General features: G+C 44.9%; 1 protein-coding gene across 7 annotated transcripts in view; it reads right to left on the bottom strand.

Moving 5' to 3' along the window:
• Positions 1-18246, bottom strand: part of ZMYM2 (zinc finger MYM-type containing 2) — a 198886-nt gene that overhangs the window by 50836 nt on the left and 129804 nt on the right. The window lies entirely within an intron of this gene.

Below are 18246 nucleotides of genomic sequence, written 5' to 3'. Positions count from 1 at the left end.
GGAGTTCTGTGGCACCTTAAAGACCATGTCCATGTATACACTACATGGAAGATTGACACTGCTGCAGTCAATCTTCCAGGGTTCGAATTAGCAGGTCTAGTGAAGACCCGCTAATTTGAACTGAGAGGGTGCCACCACCGGTGGCAGCAGTCTTGCTCCTCACAAGGAGTAAGGTAAGTCGACAGGAGTGTTTGCTCCTGTCAACCTCCCACTGTGTGGATAGCCCATAACCGGTTTATTTGAGTATCGCTCCAATGCATCTGACAAAGCGGGTTTTACCCACAAAAGGCTATGCCCAAATAAATGTTAGTCACAGGACTCCTCTGTTTTTGCAGATACAGACTAACATGGCTGCCCCTCTGAGATCCTTCATCTGGCCACAAACCAGCCAATGGGAGCTGCTTGTTGGAATAACAGGCACCCAAGAAGAACCACGCCCCCTCTCCTCAGCTCAGTTATTCACTGAAGCACATGGCCAAGCACGCAGGCAGGCTGGCTAGGAAACGTTTTAAGCTCTGCAAGCAGGCAGGCTGGTTTGCGTGCGGGCTGGCAAATATCCTGGCCACAGCCTGCCTCTGACACCCCAGCCCCTCCCTGCCCAACCCTCTGCCCTCACCCACTCAACATACCCAAACCCTGTGTGCCCCTTTTACACCCATACCCCCTCCCAGATCTGGCACCCCAATCTCCTGCCCCAGATCACAATCCCCTTCTATCCTAGGTCACATCCCAAGCCCCTGCACTCCAGTCCCCTGCCCTAGGTCACAACCACCTCCTTCACTCAAACTCCCTCCTGCACCCAAATCCCTTACCCCCATACTCCCCTCTGCACCCAACCTCCATCCCAGATCCTGCATCTCCTCCATTAATATCATGGAAGAGTGTGGCCCTCAACCACTTTTCAAAATCTTAGAGTGGCCCACTGTCAAAAATGATTGCCCACCCCTACATTATATGAACAAGCCACCAATGTGACCTACTATTTAGCAAACACTATACACACAGAAATTGACTTCTCTAAAACTACATTTTATATTACATATTGTAACAGACCCAGAGCAGCTATCTGCTGCTCACTGGTGGAGGGAATACATGCCGGAGCTTGGGTGAACAGCTTTCTCTTTCCTCAATTAAAAAAGGCCAAGCCTAAGTCCAGCATAATCAGGCAGGCACCTGGGGTCAATTAGAACTTGCTAGAAGCTACAGGAAGATTAGTCACTTGAAGTCAATTAAGGCCTGTGGTGCTGCATTAACAAGGCTCTCCCCCAGTAGGGAAGCTAGAAGGAATAGAGTGAAGGACAGGAAGGAGGAAGTGTTGTGTGCAGGAGCGGTGTGGGTGAGAGCAGAGAACTGAGGAGCAGGTACCAAAGGAAAAGTACTAGAAGGGATTGTTTGGGGAAGTGGCCCAGGGAAAAGCTGCCAGATTGAGGCAGCAACCCTGTCTGTTGCCACTGCCTTAGGGTTCCTGGGCCAGAACTCAGAGTAGTGGGCGGGCCTGAGTTCCCCCAACCTCCCTACAACATCTCAACTTCTGCCTTGAAAAGGGAGATCAGCACTCCAGAGGGGATTTTTACACCAAACTTATAACCAGCCTGTGATGAGTATGGCTCAGTAGGCTGTAGCTCCTGTTTCTAGTAATGAGAAAGAAGCCATGTGGAGAGCCACAGCGAGCCTCTGAGGTTAACACTATCTGCCACTAGCGCGAGACCCACGGGGAATGGCTAGCACTTCGTCACAATATATATTGCGACATTTAACAAAGAATAAAACAGCAAATGATTTAACATTACTACCGAAATAAAAATGCCAACATCCTGATTTGTGAGATGAAAGTGTAGAACTTGAGACTGCAGAAGCTGTTTTCTGCATCATGTCACCAAGGATTCTGCATGACATTTACCTACTTTTTAAATGTTTTCTAAAGTCTGACAATAATGAGATCTAGAAGACAAGGCAATAATGTACGAGTCAGGCAATTGTCTTCATCCCTATAATTTACAATTTTATACCCAACATGAGGAACAACATGCATTTAATAAAAAAAGACAGCATGCAAACTTCTTAGTACAGTTCTCCATCTAGTGGTCAAACAAAACAAAACAAAAAGGAAAAAACCGTAAGCAGAATTGCTGTATCAATTTATATAACTCATGATATTTTTAACAAAGTTAACTATCGAGAAACTATTCCAGCATCAAGAAGATTGCAGCCATTTTACAATGAGTCATTGAACTTTCCAGAAACTGCTGACACACCCTCTTTTGGATAATTAAAATACAGAGATTTAAAGACTCTCCAGTATTTTTATTTTAATTTACATAATCTAAGATTTTGTATTTAAAAGACAAGATCAATGCATTATGCATAGTACTATAACTTGAGGATCTACATTATTAGAAAATATAAAATCTGAATGATCTTATGGTTACATCTGAGCTGTGGTTAAAACCAAGTATTAAAGTTGAAATATTTTACTAAATGGATGTGCAGCCAGTAGGCATTCAGGCCATGTCTACAGTACGAACAGTGTAAACACAATGAGCAGCCAACTGGGGAGTTTGCCTGGGACTTTGCCTTGGGGGAAGTCCCATAGTGTTTGGTGGTATTTTTCTTGCATTTTGTTTCTCTTGTGCCCTTCAATGGGGCATTAAAAACATCTGAGGCATCTCTCTGAAGGAAGGCAAGTATAGATAGTGATAGCTCTGCTGTTGTTACCAGCACAGCACGTGCCATGTTTCTCTTCCTCCTGGAAGACCAATGGGATTTCATCTCCACTAAGTTACAGGCCGGTCACTATTTTGGAAGAAAAAATTAGAGGACTTGAGGCCCAAGTATCAATCCTACATTCTATCAGAGAAGATGAAGACTTCCTCGATAGAAAACAGCATTTAATACTGCAGGTACAGCAGGCTGAAGAACCAGTGAGGGCAGTACAGAACAAGGAAGACTGGCACCATGTAACCTCCAGGAGAAGACAGCCAACTCAGGTATCCTCAATTCCAGTAGAGGTAAGTAACCGCTTTCAGGCTCTATGGACACGCACTACGGTGGAGAATGCTTTAGCAGAAACCTCTTAGGAAAGAGTTCAGAAGACATGGGATGTGTAGTCCTAGGGATAGGGGTTCCATAACCACCACCCTCAAGAGAAGACGATGGGTGGTGGTGCTCAGGGACTCCCTCCTAAAAGAGACAGAGTCATCCATCTGCCATCCAAGCCTGGAAACTCGAGAAGCGTGCTGCTTACCAAGAGCTAGAATTCAGGATGTGACCAAGAGTCTTCCAAAACTGATCAAACCTTCAGATCACTACCCCTTCCTGCTTCTCCGTGTAGGAACTAACAAATACAGCCAAAAATGACCTTGAGAGGGTCACTGCAGATTACGTAGCACTGGGAAGAAGGATCAAGGAACTTGAAGCGCAAGTGGTGTTCTTCTCCATCCTCCCTGTTGAAGGAAAAGGTTCAGGTAGGGATCATTGAATTGTGGAAGTAAATGTGTAGTTTCACAGGTGGTGTCAAAGAGAGGGCTTTGGTTTGTTTGACCATGGAACTCTGTTTCAGGGACAACGATTGCTAGGAAGAGATGGTATCCACCTAACCAAGAGAGGAAAGAGCATCTTCATGGGCAGGCTTGCAAACCTAGTGAGGACTTTTATTAAACTAGGTTTGTTGGGAGACAGTGACCTAAGCCCTGAGGTAAGTGGGATACCGGGAAGAAACACAAGAAGGAAGAAAGCAACAAAGAAGGACCCTTGATTTGAATGGAGAAGGTAGGACAATCAACTACAGGCAGTCCCCGAGTTACGCGGATCCGACTTATGTCGGATCCGCAATTACGAACAGGGTTTGCTGCCCGTCTCCCTGGTCTGCTGGAGACCAGCAGACCAGGGAGACGGGAAGCAAAGCCTCTGAGGACGCCGGCAGCGGGACAGCCGCGGCGTGTCTGGGCTGTCCGCGTGCTCCGCGGCTTTGCTCCACGTATCCCCAGACCAGGGAGATGTGGAGCAAAGCCGCGGAGCACCCGGGCAGCAGGACCGCGGTGCGTCTCGGTCCCCCGCCCACGTCTCCCTAGTCTGCTGGGGGGGTGGGGGGGGCAGCTAGTACGCCCCCCCCCCCCCCAGCAGTCCAGGCTTTTCTCCGGATGCCTGGGGCAGAGCAGCTGGGGTGCTGCCGGTTGGTCCCGCAGCGCCACTCTGGGCGCTACTAGACCAACCCGGAAGCATCCCAGCTGCTCTGCCCCAGGCGTCCTGATTCAGCCGCTGCTGGTCAGTTTCAGCAGCGGCTGAATCAGGACGCCTGGGGCAGAGCAGTTGGGGTGCTGGTGGATTGGTCCAGTAGCGCCGTGGAGCGGCGCTACTGGAGCAACCCAGCAGCACCCCAGCTGCTCTGCCCCAGGCGTCCCCAAGTCAGCCGCTGCTGAAACTGACCAGCGCTGACTACAGGAAGCCCGAGGCAGAGTTGCTCTGCCCAGGCTTCCTGGAATCAGCCGCTGATCAGTTTCAGCAGCAGCTGACTTGGGGACGCCTAGGGTTCTTAAATGGAATCTGTATGTAAGAACTGGCGTCCAGATTCAGCCTGTTGAAACTGATCAGAGGCTGATTCCAGGAAGCCCGGGGCAGAGCAACTCTGCCTCGGGCTTCCTGTAGTCAGCCGCTGGTCAGTTTCAGCAGCGGCTGAATCGGGACGCCAGTTCCGACTTACATGCAGATTCAACTTAAGAACAAACCTACAGTCCCTATCTTGTACGTAACCTGGGGACTGCCTGTAGTTATCTAAGATGTTTGTACATGAATGCAAGAAACCTGAGAAACAAACAGGAACAATTAGAAACCCTGGCACAGTCAAAGAACTATGATTTGACTGGAATAATGGAGACTTGGTGGGCTGACTCATGTGACTAGATCACTGTCAAGGAAGGGTATAAACTGTTAAGAAAGAACAGGCAGGGAGAAAAGGAGGAGGAATTGCACTATATGGAAGAGAGCAGTATGATTGCTCAGCGCTTCAGTATATAGAGGGAGAAAAGCCTCTTGCGAGTCTTTGGGTTAAGTTTAGAGGTGGGAGCAACAGAGCTGATGTTATGGTTGGTGTCTGCTACAGACCACCAGATCAAGTGAATGAGGTACACAAGGCTTTCTTCAGACAACTAAGAGAAGCTTCCAGATCACAGGCTCTGGTTCTCATGAGGGACTTTAAAAACCCTGATATTTGTTGGGAAACCAATTCAGCACTACCCAGACAATCCGGGAAGTTTCTGGAGAATGTTGGGGATAACTTCCAGATACAAATGCTGAAGGAACCATCCAGGGGTCATGAGCAACTTGACCTGCTGCTCACGAACAGGGAGGAACTAGTAGGGGAAGCAGACGTTGATGGCAACCTGGGCAGTAGTGATCATGAGATGGTAAATATCAGGATCCTCACAAAAGGAAGAAAGAAGAGCAGCAAAATACACACCTTGGGACTTCAGAAAAGCAGACTGATACCCTCAGAGAACTGATGGGCAAGATCCCCGGGATGCTAACATGAAGGGGAAAGGAGTCCAGGAGAGCTGGCAGTATTTTAAAGAAGACTAATGACAGATGATGTGGGAAAAGCTGAAGTGCTTAATGCGTTCTTTGCCTCTGTCTTCACAGACAAAGTCAGCTCCCAGACTACTGCACTAGGCAATGCAGTATGGCTGTGGTCACCAACCAGTAGATCGCGATCTACCAGTAGATCTCAGGGGCTCTAAGAGTAGTTCTTGAGCCCTCTGAACTGCACGCCTGCGCAGTACATTTACATTAGATTTCCTCATTTGAGGAGCAGCTACTCACTGAGCAACAACACAGGTGAGTAGCTGCGAAGAATGGTGGGAGCTGGGAGGTCGGGAGGGCTGAAACACCCCAGCAAACTGACTGTGGCTGTCAGCTGAAAGAGGCTGCCCCACGCTCCAGTTGATCAGCAGCTTCTTCTCTGCGCCTGGCCACGTGGAGCTTGGTGCACTCTGGCTGAGCGCCATGGCCAGCTGGCTGGGCAGCCACTTCTCTTCCCTCCAGCCCGGCTGCCCTGAGCTCAGCCCAAGGGAGGCTGCGTCTAGCTCCAGCTGTGCTGGAGCAAGCTTCCCAGGCTGAGTGCAGGATCACAGATGCCCATCTGATGGACTGTATACGACTAACAATCTCAGACTACAACCCAGACTTCAAGACACTGGCAGATACTGTTCAGTCACAGGTGTCACACTGAGACTTTGTTATTGGAAGAAAAAATATATAATTATCAATACTTGATTTTAGATTTACAAAATAGAGAACAAAATGTATAATTGTAAATGCTTCATTTGACATTTAAATAGCATGAATTAAAAACCGACCATTTATTTCATAACTATAAACATGTGATTTTAATTTTATATATTGCATAATTTAAAAAACTGTTTAACAGAGTGTATAAGGGCTGGGGATAGCAAGTGATGGACAGGAGAAAAGAGAGGGTGGGGCTTCAAGGAAGGGGTGGGGCAGTAGATCTTCGCCTGTTCTGAGACTTAAAAAGTGATCATGGGTGTAAAAAGGTTGGAGACCACTGCAGTATGGGAAGAAGGTGGGCAGCCTTTGGTAGAGAATGAACAGGTTAAGAACTATTTAGAAAAGGTAGACATATACAAACCCATGGGTCCGTATTTAATACATTAAATATATCTGAGGGTACTGAGGGAGTTGGCAAATGTCACTGCAGAATCTTTGGCAATTATCTTTGAAAACTCATGGAGACCGGGAGAGGTCCCGGATGACTGGAAAAAGACCAATGTAGTGCCCATCTTTAAAAAACAGAAGAAGGACAATCCAGGGACCAAGTATCAGAGGGGTAGCTGTGTTAGTCTGAATCTGCAAAAGCAGCGAGGAATCCTGCGGAACCTTATAGACTAACCGAAGTGTTGAAGCATAAGCATTCGTGGGCAAAGACCCACTTCGTCAAGCCAAGACTTAAACACCTCTAGGGATGGAGACTCCATCCCTAGAAGTAGGTGGATGTAATATATCTTGACTTTAGCAAAACTTTTGATATGGGCTCCCACAATATTCTTGCCAGCAAGTTAAGGAAGTATAGATTGGATAAATGGACTCTAAGGCAGAGAGAAAGCTGACTAGATTGTCGGGCCCAACAATGATCAATGGCTCAATCTCTGGTTGGCTGTTGGTTTCAATTGGAGTGCCCCAAAGATTGGTTCTAGGGCCAGTTTTGTTCAATATTTTTATTAATGACCTCGATGAGGGGATGGATTGCACCCTCAGCAAGTTTGCAGATGACACTAAGCTAGGGGAAGAGGTAGATACACTGGAGGGCAAGGACAGGGCACAGAATGACCTAGACAAATTAGAGGTTTGTGCCCCCAAAAAATCTGATGAGGTTCAACAATGACAAGTGTAGAGTCCTGCACTTGGGACAGAAGGATCCCGAGCATTATTACAGGCTGGGGACTGACTGGCTAAGTAGCAGTTCAGCAAATAAGGACCTGGAGATTACAGTGGATGAGAAGCTGGATGTGAGTCAACAATGTGCCCTTGTAGCTAAGAAGGCTAATGGCATATTAGGGTCCATTAGGAGGAGCATTGCCAGCAGATCTAGATAAGTTATTATTCCCTTTTATTCAGCATTGATGAGGTAACATCTGGAGTACTGCGTCCAGTTCTGGGCCTCCCACTACGAAAAGGATGTGGAGACATTGGAAAGGGTTCAGCAGGGGGCAAACAAAATGATCAGGGGGGCTGGAGCACTTAACCTTTGAGGAGAGGCTAAGGGATTTGGGCTTATTTAGTATACAGAAGAGAAAAGTGAGGGGGGATTTGATATCAGCCTTCAACTTCCTGAAGGGAGGTTCCAAAGAGGATGGAAAGAGACTGTTCTCAGTAGTGACAGATGGCAGAACAAGGAGCAATGGTCTCAAGTTAACAGTGAGGGAGCTGTAGGTTGGATATTAGGAAAAACTATTTCACTAGGAGAGTGGTGAAGTACTGGAGTGAGCAGGGCTCGACAATTAATGTAATCTACTCGCCCGTGGCAAGTAGATTACAAGTCAGCACAGCTGTGCAGCGCGGTCAGAACATGCACAGCGCGGTCTGCACATACGCAGCGTGCCGAACCGCGCAGCTGGTGAGCGGAGCTCGCCGTGGTTTGGCAAGCCTTGGGAATGAGTTACCTAGAGAGGTGATGGAATCTCCATCCCTAGAGGTTTTTAAGTCTTGTCTTGACAAAGGCTTGGCTGGGATGATTTACTGAGATTGGTCCTTCTTTGGGCAGGGGGCTGGAATCGATGACCTCATGAGGTCTCTTCTAGCCCTAAGATTCATTGATTCTAGGTGGAAGATCAATGCTTCCAGAGTCAGGCTTCCAGGGTTCAATTTAGAAGGTCTAGTGAAGACCCGCTAAATCAAACTCAAAGGGCACCCCAATCAATGCCGTTACTCCTCCTCCTCACGAGGAGTAAGGGAAGCCAACAGTAGCGTTTGTTCCCATCAACCTCCCGCTGTATGGATGGCAATGTAAGATAAGTGAACTCCAGCTATATAATTAACATAGCTGGAGTTGTGTATCTTCAGTCGACCTTCTGCTGTAGTGTAGACCAAAGTTCCCTCTAAGCTGTGTGGCTGCGCAGTTTTTTCTGAGCCCCAGCTCACCCCAGGACCTAGCATTAACCCTGCTGCAGCTCTGTACTGCAAACCCCGGTGCAGGGGTTGATGCTGATCCTGGCACGAGCTTGTTAGTCAGCCTGTTAAAAAATTCACTTGCAGGAGATGGGGAAGTGTTGCCTGTAGTCAATAATGTTAACTGATAAGCACCCACTTATCGGTTAATAGTTAGTTAACTACACTATTACATCCCTATTGATTACCCTTCTGTTTAAGTTAGTCCTCTTTCAGGTATGAATATATTTTTGACACCTTCTTCCTCAAAAATGTCCTTTAGTTTTGTTATTTGATACACGAGACTAGTCTTGTTTCCCAATTCCTCCTGTTCAGCAGCTCCTGCAAGGAACACAGCTGTACTTTTGCACTCTAGATGAGCAGTGATCATAAAAGAATTGCTTCTCTAAATAAAAGACTACTTAAATTCCTTCTGTCATGCTTTATGGGAGGGAGGTAGCATCATTGCCTTCATGACAGTTGACTTTTCCTTCCCCATGCAGTTTTTTTGCTTACATATTTAGAAGCAGTTTAACTGTTAAGTATTTCCATCTACCTTCCGCAATCTCAGCCAACAATGTCTCCTCACCTAATATACCGGATACCACTGAGACTAAGCAGCATGAATCCCAAAATTCCTCCACTGACAAGGAGAAGATATACTCAGAAGAACTGATATTAATTTCTACCTGTTGGTTGAATAGAATCTTCAGTTTCATCAGTCCAGGCCAGAATAGCTTGAGCACAGAATGAAGTGGAAGAGGTTTGTAGTGAACATCCTTTAGTCTCAATTTATCTCTCAGGGGTGTCCTCTTATCCACAAACATTCTGTCCAGGGACCCCTAAGTAAGACATCCCCCTCTAATGGCTCAGTTGTGTTGAGGTATGTCTATACTACACATTAAACTCAAGCTCTGACTCAGATTTGAGTCAAAGCCCTTCTTCTGTCCACATGCAAATCATTCTGACTCAGTTCAGCAAGCACTCAGATCACAGGTCCCTAGATAAATCTGTCTAAGGTATGTCTACACTTACACCCTTTCGAGGGAGGGATCATAGAATAATAGGACTGGAAGGGACCTCGAGAGGTCATCGAGTCCAGCCCCCCGCCCTCAAGGCAGGACCAAGCTCTGTCTACACCATCCCTGACAGATGTCTATCTAACCTGTTCTTAAATATCTCCAGAGAGGGAGATTCCACCATCTCCCTTGGCAATTTAATCCAATATTTGACCACCCTGACAGTTAGGAATTTTTTCCTAATGTCCAATCTAAACCTCCCCTGCTGCACTTTAAGCCCATTACTCCTTGTCCTGTCCTCAGTAACCAAGAGGAACAAATTTTCTCCTTCCTCCTTGTGACACCCTTTTAGATATTTGAAAACCGCTGTCATGTCCCCCCTTAATCTTCTTTTTTCCAAACTAAACAAGCCCAGTTCATGAAGCCTGGCTTCATAGGTCATGTTCTCTAAACCTTTAATCATTCTTGTCGCTCTTCTCTGTACCCTTTCCAATTTCTCCACATCTTTCTTGAAATGTGGTGCCCAGAACTGGACACAGTACTCCAGCTGAGGCCTAACTAGTGCAGAGTAGAGCGGCAGAATGACTTCACGAGTTTTGCTTACAACACACCTGTTGATACAACCTAGAATCATATTTGCTTTTTTTGCAACAGCATCACACTGTTGACTCATATTCAACTTGTGGTCCACTATGACCCCTAGATCCCTTTCCGCCATGCTCCTTCCTAGACAGTCGCTTCCCATCTTGTATGTATGGAACTGATTGTTCCTTCCTAAGTGGAGCACTTTGCATTTCTCTTTATTAAACCTCATCCTGTTTACCTCTAACCATTTCTCTAACTTGCTAAGGTCATTTTGAATTATGTCCCTATCCTTCAAAGAAGTTGCAACCCCACCCAGTTTGGTATCATCTGCAAACTTAATAAGCGTACTCTCTATCCCAATATCTACATCATTGATGAAGATATTGAACAGTATGGGTCCCAAAACAGACCCTTGCGGAACTCCACTTGTTATCCCTTTCCAGCAGGATTTAGCACCGTTAACAACAACTCTCTGACTACGGTTATTCAGCCAATTATGCACCCACCTTATCGTGGCCCTATCTAAGTTAATTTTGCCTAGTTTATCAATAAGAATAGCATGCGAGACCGTATCAAATGCCTTACTAAAGTCTAGGTATATGACATCCACCGCTTCTCCCTTATCCACAAGGCTCGTTATACTATCAAAGAAAGCTATCAGATTAGTTTGGCATGACTTGTTCTTCACAAACCCATGCTGGCTATTCCCTATCACTTTATTACCTTCCAAGTGTTTGCATATGATTTCCTTAATTACCTGCTCCATTATCTTCCCTGGGACAGATGTTAAACTGACCGGTCTGTAGTTTCCTGGGTTGTTCTTATTCCCCTTTTTATAGATGGGCACAATATTTGCCCTTTTCCAGTCTTCTGGAATCTCCCCTGTCTGCCATGATTTTTCAAAAATCATAGCTAAAGGCTCAGATACTCAAGGAGCTGATAGAGGAGGTATCCTGGGATGCATTTCATCAGGACCTGGTGACTTGCTGACATCTAACTTTCCTAAGTGATTTTTAACTTGTTCTTTGTGTATCCTATCTTCTAAACTTACTCTCTCTCTGCTTGTATTCACTACGTTAGGCACACCTCCAGACTTCTCGGTGAAGACCGAAACAAAGAAGTCATTGAGCATCTCTGCCATTTCCAAGTTTCCTGTTACTGCTTCTCCCTCCTCACTTTTACTGCTTCTCCCTCCTCACTAAGCAGTGGGCCTACCCTGTCCTTGGTCTTCCTCTTGCTTTTAATGTATTTCTAAAAGGTCTTCTTGTTTCCCTTTATGCCTGTAGCTAGTTTGATCTCATTTTGTGCCTTTGCCTTTCTAATCTTGCCCCTGCATTCCCATGTTGCTTGCCTATATTCATCCTTTGTTATTTGTCCTAGTTTCCATTTTTTATAGGACTCCTTTTTTATTTTGAGATCATGCAAGATCTCCTTGTTAAGCCAAGGATGCAAATGAAGACATTCGAAATTGCAAATGAAGCGGGATTTAAATATCCTACACTTCATTTGCATATTCACGTTATGGCGCTATTTCGAAATATCAGATGCTGATAGGACGCGGTTATTTCAAAAGAAAACCCTTCCCTCAAAATAACCCTTATTCCTCATACAATGAGGTTTACCAGTTATTTAGAGAGAAGGGTTTTCTCCCAAAATAACCGTGTCCTAACAGTAACTGTTATTTCGATATAGTGCCATAATGCATATATGCAAATGAAGTGTGGGATTTAAATCCCAGCCTCATTTGCAATTTTGAATGTTTTCATTTGCATCCCTCCCTCGAAAGAGGGTGCAAGTGTAGACATACCCTCATTGTGACTTGGTTCAAAGCTCTGTCATCTGCAATAAATAGCAGAGTGTGGATGTATTAGCATAGCTGTGGACTTGGATTGAGCAACTGTAAATGCAGGGTTAAAAAAGAGCAGTGCAAATGCTCAAGTGGAAGCTTGAAAATACTGAGAACCACAAGGTTAGGTCCAACAAATTCACATTTACAATGCAGCATAGACATACCCTCAATTGAATAGCAGTAGCTGCAATTAACTTCAACAAAGTTAAATTGAGCTTTCTTTTCCTCAGGAAGAAACAGGTCTTCTAAAACCGATTGCTCTACTTGGGTATTCCCACTCTATTTTCTTAACACATGTTGGATGTTGGGACACTGGAACATTATCCAGGGTATAATCTGAACAGCTTTGTCCCCTCAATTCTCCCAGTCTGAAGAATGTTTTACATTGCTTCACTGTAGAGCAACCACTCCTGGCCTATTTACACATAGCCCCTAACATGTAAACTGCTCCTAGCTATAATGCCTGAGTGCTTAGCTAGCCGCTGTGAGTTACACTGTAGAGTGACACCAGCAAACCTCCAGTCCCAGACTTGTCCCTAGAAGTGTGCATCTTGCACTGCTTGCTCTTTCCTTCTGGACAATACAAGCTCACAGAAATTCCATCATTTCATTAATAGAGAGTGATATGAACAAATCCTGTTATCTCAAATGAAATTTCCCAAGCCCTTCAATCCAAACACACTGGCTTACACAAAACAATAAAGCAAGTTAATTAATTATAGAAAGATACACTTTAAGGCTGTGTCCAGACTCAGGGGTTTTTTTCGAAAAAAGTAGCCTTTTTTCGAAAAAACTTCACCTGCGTCTAGACTGCAGCCGCGTTCTTTCGAAATTAAATCGAAAGAATGCAGCTTTTCTTTCGACGGTGGTAAACCTAATTCCACGAGGAAGAACGCCTTCTTTCGAAAGTGCTCTTTCGAAAGAAGGCGTTCTTGAAAGCAAACAGGCTTTTTAGAAAGAGAGCATCCAGACTCACTGGGTGCTTTCTTTCGAAAAAGTGGCTTGCTTTTTCGAAATTCCGCATGCAATCTGGATGCTCTCTTTCGAAAGAGGCTCTTTCGAAAGTATCTTTCGAAAGAGGCTTGCAGTCTAGACATAGCCTAAGTGATTACAAGTAATGAGGCATAAAAGGAGATTACAAAGAAATAAGAGGAAAAATGTAAACAAACTAATTTAACAAAGTTAGGCGAACTTAAAGCAGAAGAGTCTCTCATATCACATCGCTTGCAGTCTTACTGGCTGGATCTTCCAGCCAGAATCCCTCCCTGGCCAAACGATGATTCCTTTTTCTTTCAAGGGTTGTCAGTGCCATAAGTAGTAAGGAAGGGAGAATAATGCATAACATGTAGGGGTTCTGATAGGAGTAATCACAGCTTGCTGATTTTTCTGGCTGATGTTATTGCGAGTAGGAAGGTAACTTTCAGTGAAAGATAGGTCACAGAATATCAAGTAAGGCAGCAGTGGGCAACTCAGGCTAGTGAGTGGGCTGAATGAGTAGCCTTCCTTTATCTCAGGGTGCCTCTACATTGTACCTGCTGCTCGAAATAAGCTACGAAATATGAACTACACAAATTGTGTAACTTATTTCAAGTCAATTTCAAAACAGTGCCAAATTTCAAAATAAACTATCTACACAGCACACTATTCCAACTTTTCATGGAATGAGGTTTACAGGGACGTCAGAATAGCAAACCCGTTATATTTCAAAATAACAGGTGCACTCAAAAGATACAAAATAGCTATTTCAGGATGCCTCCTGTATCCCGAAGTAGTGCTGCAGTATAGATGTAGCCTTAGTGGCCTGCAACATAGTCATAAGCAAGAAAGTCTCCCAGGACAGAGTAGTTTTGGTAACTGCACTTAGTAACCTAGAATTTGTGGGTGTGCCAAATAACTATAGCAGCACTTTGAGTGGATGCAGACAGAATGCACAACTCTCACGGTCAATGTGCGCAATCAGCATGCACCTCACTTCATGTGCCCTTGCTTTATGTGGCATGAGTGTTGCTTTAGTAATACCCATAAGAAAAAACCTATATGAACAGAAATCAGTAGAAACTGACAACCCCGTACACAGGCAAAGCTAAACAAAACATTTTGCAGGCCACATGTAGAATCCTAATGAGTTGCAGGTTGCCCGATTTGCAGGGAGATCTGGTGAGAGAAAAAAGACAAAACTGAGGTCCTATTGTTATGAGCCGTTCACTAATGTTGAGGAGAACTGACTAAACACTTTCAAAAAATCTAGTTGTTGCAGGATGAGAAAAGATAGTCTGGTTGACAAAAGAAGAATAAAAAGTTCTTACTGTTGCCAAATGAACCCAAAGGGAACTTAAAGACCCAACATTTTAAGGATAAGTAGATATATGCCACAATAAGGGATCCCAGCAGATTCTGGAAACAAATGGCATCATTGACTCCAAGAGGAAAAACATTTGTATTTATTGGAACAGCTGCTGGTAGAATCTTTCCTACTTTGAGAATAGACTGCACCAAACAGGAACATCTACAACTGATGCCCATCCAAGCCCTGAGTTGCAGAAGTTTTGGATTAGGAGGCCTGAAGGTGTCCTTGTATTGGGTCATAAGGTCCAGAAATGGATGGATCTTTACAGGAAGACAAGCTGAAAGCTTCAGTATGTCCCTGAATTAGAACCATTTTGGAAAGCTGGATGCAATAAGGAAGTCTCAAGCTCTGTCATGACAAATTGTCCATAGAATCTATGGTATTAATTGGATTGGAGGTAAAGCATATCTGAGGTAATCCCACTAGGAAAGATGATCCCTTCCCTACAGCTGCTCTGGGGCAGTACAGAGGGAGCTTACTGCTCACCAGTAAGGTGAAAATTTTCCAAGATGGCATTCTCCACTGGATAAAGACCTCATCTGGAACCCAATTGTGCAACTTCCCATTCGTGGTCCAGAAGAAAATTGCAATTACGTTTTGAGAGGATTATTTGATGGTTAATGTACCAGTCCCAAAGATTAAATGACTCCACAAAATGAGGAAAGGATCTCATTCCCCACCTGCTTGTTTGTATAGAAAACAGGGGTCACATTGTCCAATGCTATTTGGATATGTTGGGACCAGATGAGTGGGAGGAAGGCATTGCAGGCCCAATGGACCACTCTGAGTTCTAGTATATTGGTATGCATCTTGGACTACCAGGGGGTGCAAATGCCTTTGTGCAGTATGATAATCTATATGAGCTCCCCAACGGATACCCCCTTAAACTTTTTTTGGCTTTATCCACAGGACAAGAGAATCTGGGACTTTAAAGAAATCTGTCATTTTGGTATTGATGTTGTCCCACTTTTGAGTAGACAGATAGAAATCAGGTTTTCAGACAACAAAGATACAGCCTGGGAAATGGTGTCAAATGTGTGCATAAAGCCATAAGGTTGAGGAGGGACAGACATACTCTGAGTTGCATCCCAGGCATGAATATAACCTGGTTTCTGAGAGTGCTTACGGAATGGAATCTTTCAATAGCTAGAAAGGCTCTTGGCTGGGATGAGCCTGGAAATTCCAAATCCTGAATTGCAGAGAGATGAAAGGAAAGACCTTTCTTCCCAGGAGATTCAATCATTTGGCACCCTTGCCTGAAAGGCTTTGGGCATTGCAGCCTGGATCTCTTGTACCACAAAGGAATTAAGCAGAGGGTACAAGAACAGAAACCTCTCCTACTGGATAGAACACAGTAGTGCTGCTTAGCTCACTTTAGGGTGGGAGCACAAGAAGCAGGAGTGTACCGCACCTTTTTTGTTAAAACTATAATGGCCTCATTGATCAGGTGGGCATTCAACTGGTACCTGAAGGCTGTAAAATGTCCCACAATCTATGCTGGAGATCTTGAAATTCAAGTTGTATCTGTAGCTTGAATGCCACATCTGCAGGAGGAGTTTGACATATAGCCTGAATTCATCAGATGGAGATAATGAAGATGGGGTAACTGCTTTAACAGGGAAAGATGATGAAATTGCTCTCAGAACCACTAGATTTACATCACCTTTGCCCTCTGAATACTCCAACTGTATTGCTTGGGATTAGCCAAGATATGGTAATTAAGATATGTGTACCAATCTGGGGTGCCCAATACTACCAGTATGAGCAATAAATGGTGCAAGACGAACAAACAACAACGACAAGTGTTTTTTTGGTTGGTTGGTTGAAATATTTTTCGAGTAAAATGGCTCTAAAACTAACTACAAACTGAAATCTGGATCCTACTCTTTGCTCTACTTGAAGGAAAAGAATTCTGGCCAGAGTTTCCAAAACTGGGATAAAATCTGATCAGTGCATCATAAGATCAATATGCCTCTAAATCCTAATGATCTAGTCTATGTCCCACAAACAGAAGCACGGTAAGCATGACTCCTGAAGATGTTTAGTTAAGTGTTTATTTTGATACCCTATTGCTGCTTAGATGGTGTGAGAGCATTCTAAATGCAGAGCTGCCCTTGGCTATCCAATGGGTAATCTCATGAATTGTGGCATTTTGCATCAGCATACGCTGTAGGTAGCAATAAATGGTGCTTCCCCACAGATTTGAGAAGAGCAGCGCCGACCTTAACTTGGTAGACAGTGTAGGATGCAACTAAAATGATTGGCTCTGCAGTTATCAAGTGAGCAACCAGTGCACAGCTTCTGATCAAAATAATTCAGTGGTGGATGGCACTACCCTGAAAAGGTGAATACCTCAACAAGGGCTCCATTTCAGGATGGTAGCGGGGACAGCAGTCATGTGCTCCGATACGTGACTTGCTTTTCATCCCGTTCTCCAGACACTAATGGAATGAGGGGAAAGTACTTGCATTCTGTGTATGCTTCTCATGCCTGGCTCGTGAAGGAAGCTCACCAGCCAGGTGGAAGAGGCATGCATGGAACGCAAGTCTTCCCCTCATTCCTTTAGCATATAAGGAATGGGATGAAAAGCAGTCCATGTCTCGGTGCACAGAGCTGCTGCCGCCCCCTCACCCTTCCAAAATGGTACCCTTGCCTATCAAGACAGCAAACTATAGCTTGAAAGGGATTTTCATAACCTAGTTCTGTGTAAAAATAAATTTCCTGGTGACACTTCTTTTTACTTTGTAAGACTGTTACACCAATATTTGTCCCAGGACATGAGAGAGATAAGTTAGGTGATAGGTATGTTAAATATTGGTTAACTGAACAGTCGAGTAACCTCATGAATTCTTAACAGTCAGCTATTCCGTAGTCCCTGGGGCCCAGTCTGCTCTGGCCTCACTTTTGAGAACTCCCCTTCCACTCTGCGCTGCTGCCTCTGCAGCAGAAGCATCAGTGCAGGGTGCCAGGCAGGAACTGGTCCGCAAGGGGAGCCAGTTTAAAAACCAGTTCCCCTTCCGGACCAGCTGTCTGTCGCCCTGTGCTGCTGTCTTTGATAAACAGGCAGAAGCGTGGGGTGGCAGCAGTGCTTGTCGGGAAGAGGGTTGGAGAGGGGGGCTTGTCAGGAGGGGGTCTGAGCTCCTGGACCTGGTGCGAGCTGGAACTGAGCTGGGCTGCCTGCCTGCCTAGCTCCTAATATACTTTAAATGGAGAGCTACAGCACGGATAGGTCCCCATCATGAGCCAGGCTGCTGGCCAACCTGCTAAAAAATGTACTGGGGGGGAAGAAGAGGGGAAAGTTGTGTGTAGTCTATATAGCAGTGTCTCTCAATCTTTTATTTTTTATAAAGTACCCCCAGTACCTTTCAGACACACAATTTTTTTTTCTACCATTGCAACACATTTGTTTAAACAACTTAATCGTAGCTGGGTGGGTGATAAAATTTTTGGGTGTAAAAAATACAAAAATAATAAAGCACTGTAAAACTTAAAACAAAAAATTGAGTTGTCTCCAAATTTCAGTTGTGTTGACGTACCTCCCAGACTTCTCTCGAGTACCCCTAAGGGTACTCGTACCACTGGTAGAGAAACACTGGTCTATAGCATCAACCTATAAGACTTTGCTTATTGGTTAATCAGTTAACTGACTACACCAGTGTTTCCCAATTGGTGCTCCGCAGAACCCTGGGGTTCCACGGAGCAAGACGAGGGGTTCTGCGAGGAGCCGGTGCTTCCCGCCCCCTCTGAAAAAGAGAGAGACAGAGAGAGCCGGCTAGCCAGCAGAGGCA

Source organism: Pelodiscus sinensis, chromosome 1 (assembly GCF_052426305.1).
Source record: "Pelodiscus sinensis isolate ZL-2025 chromosome 1, ASM5242630v1, whole genome shotgun sequence".
NCBI lineage: Eukaryota > Metazoa > Chordata > Testudines > Trionychidae > Pelodiscus > Pelodiscus sinensis.
Note: the sequence above shows the minus strand (reverse complement) of the source record. Positions and strands in the feature narration are given on the sequence as shown.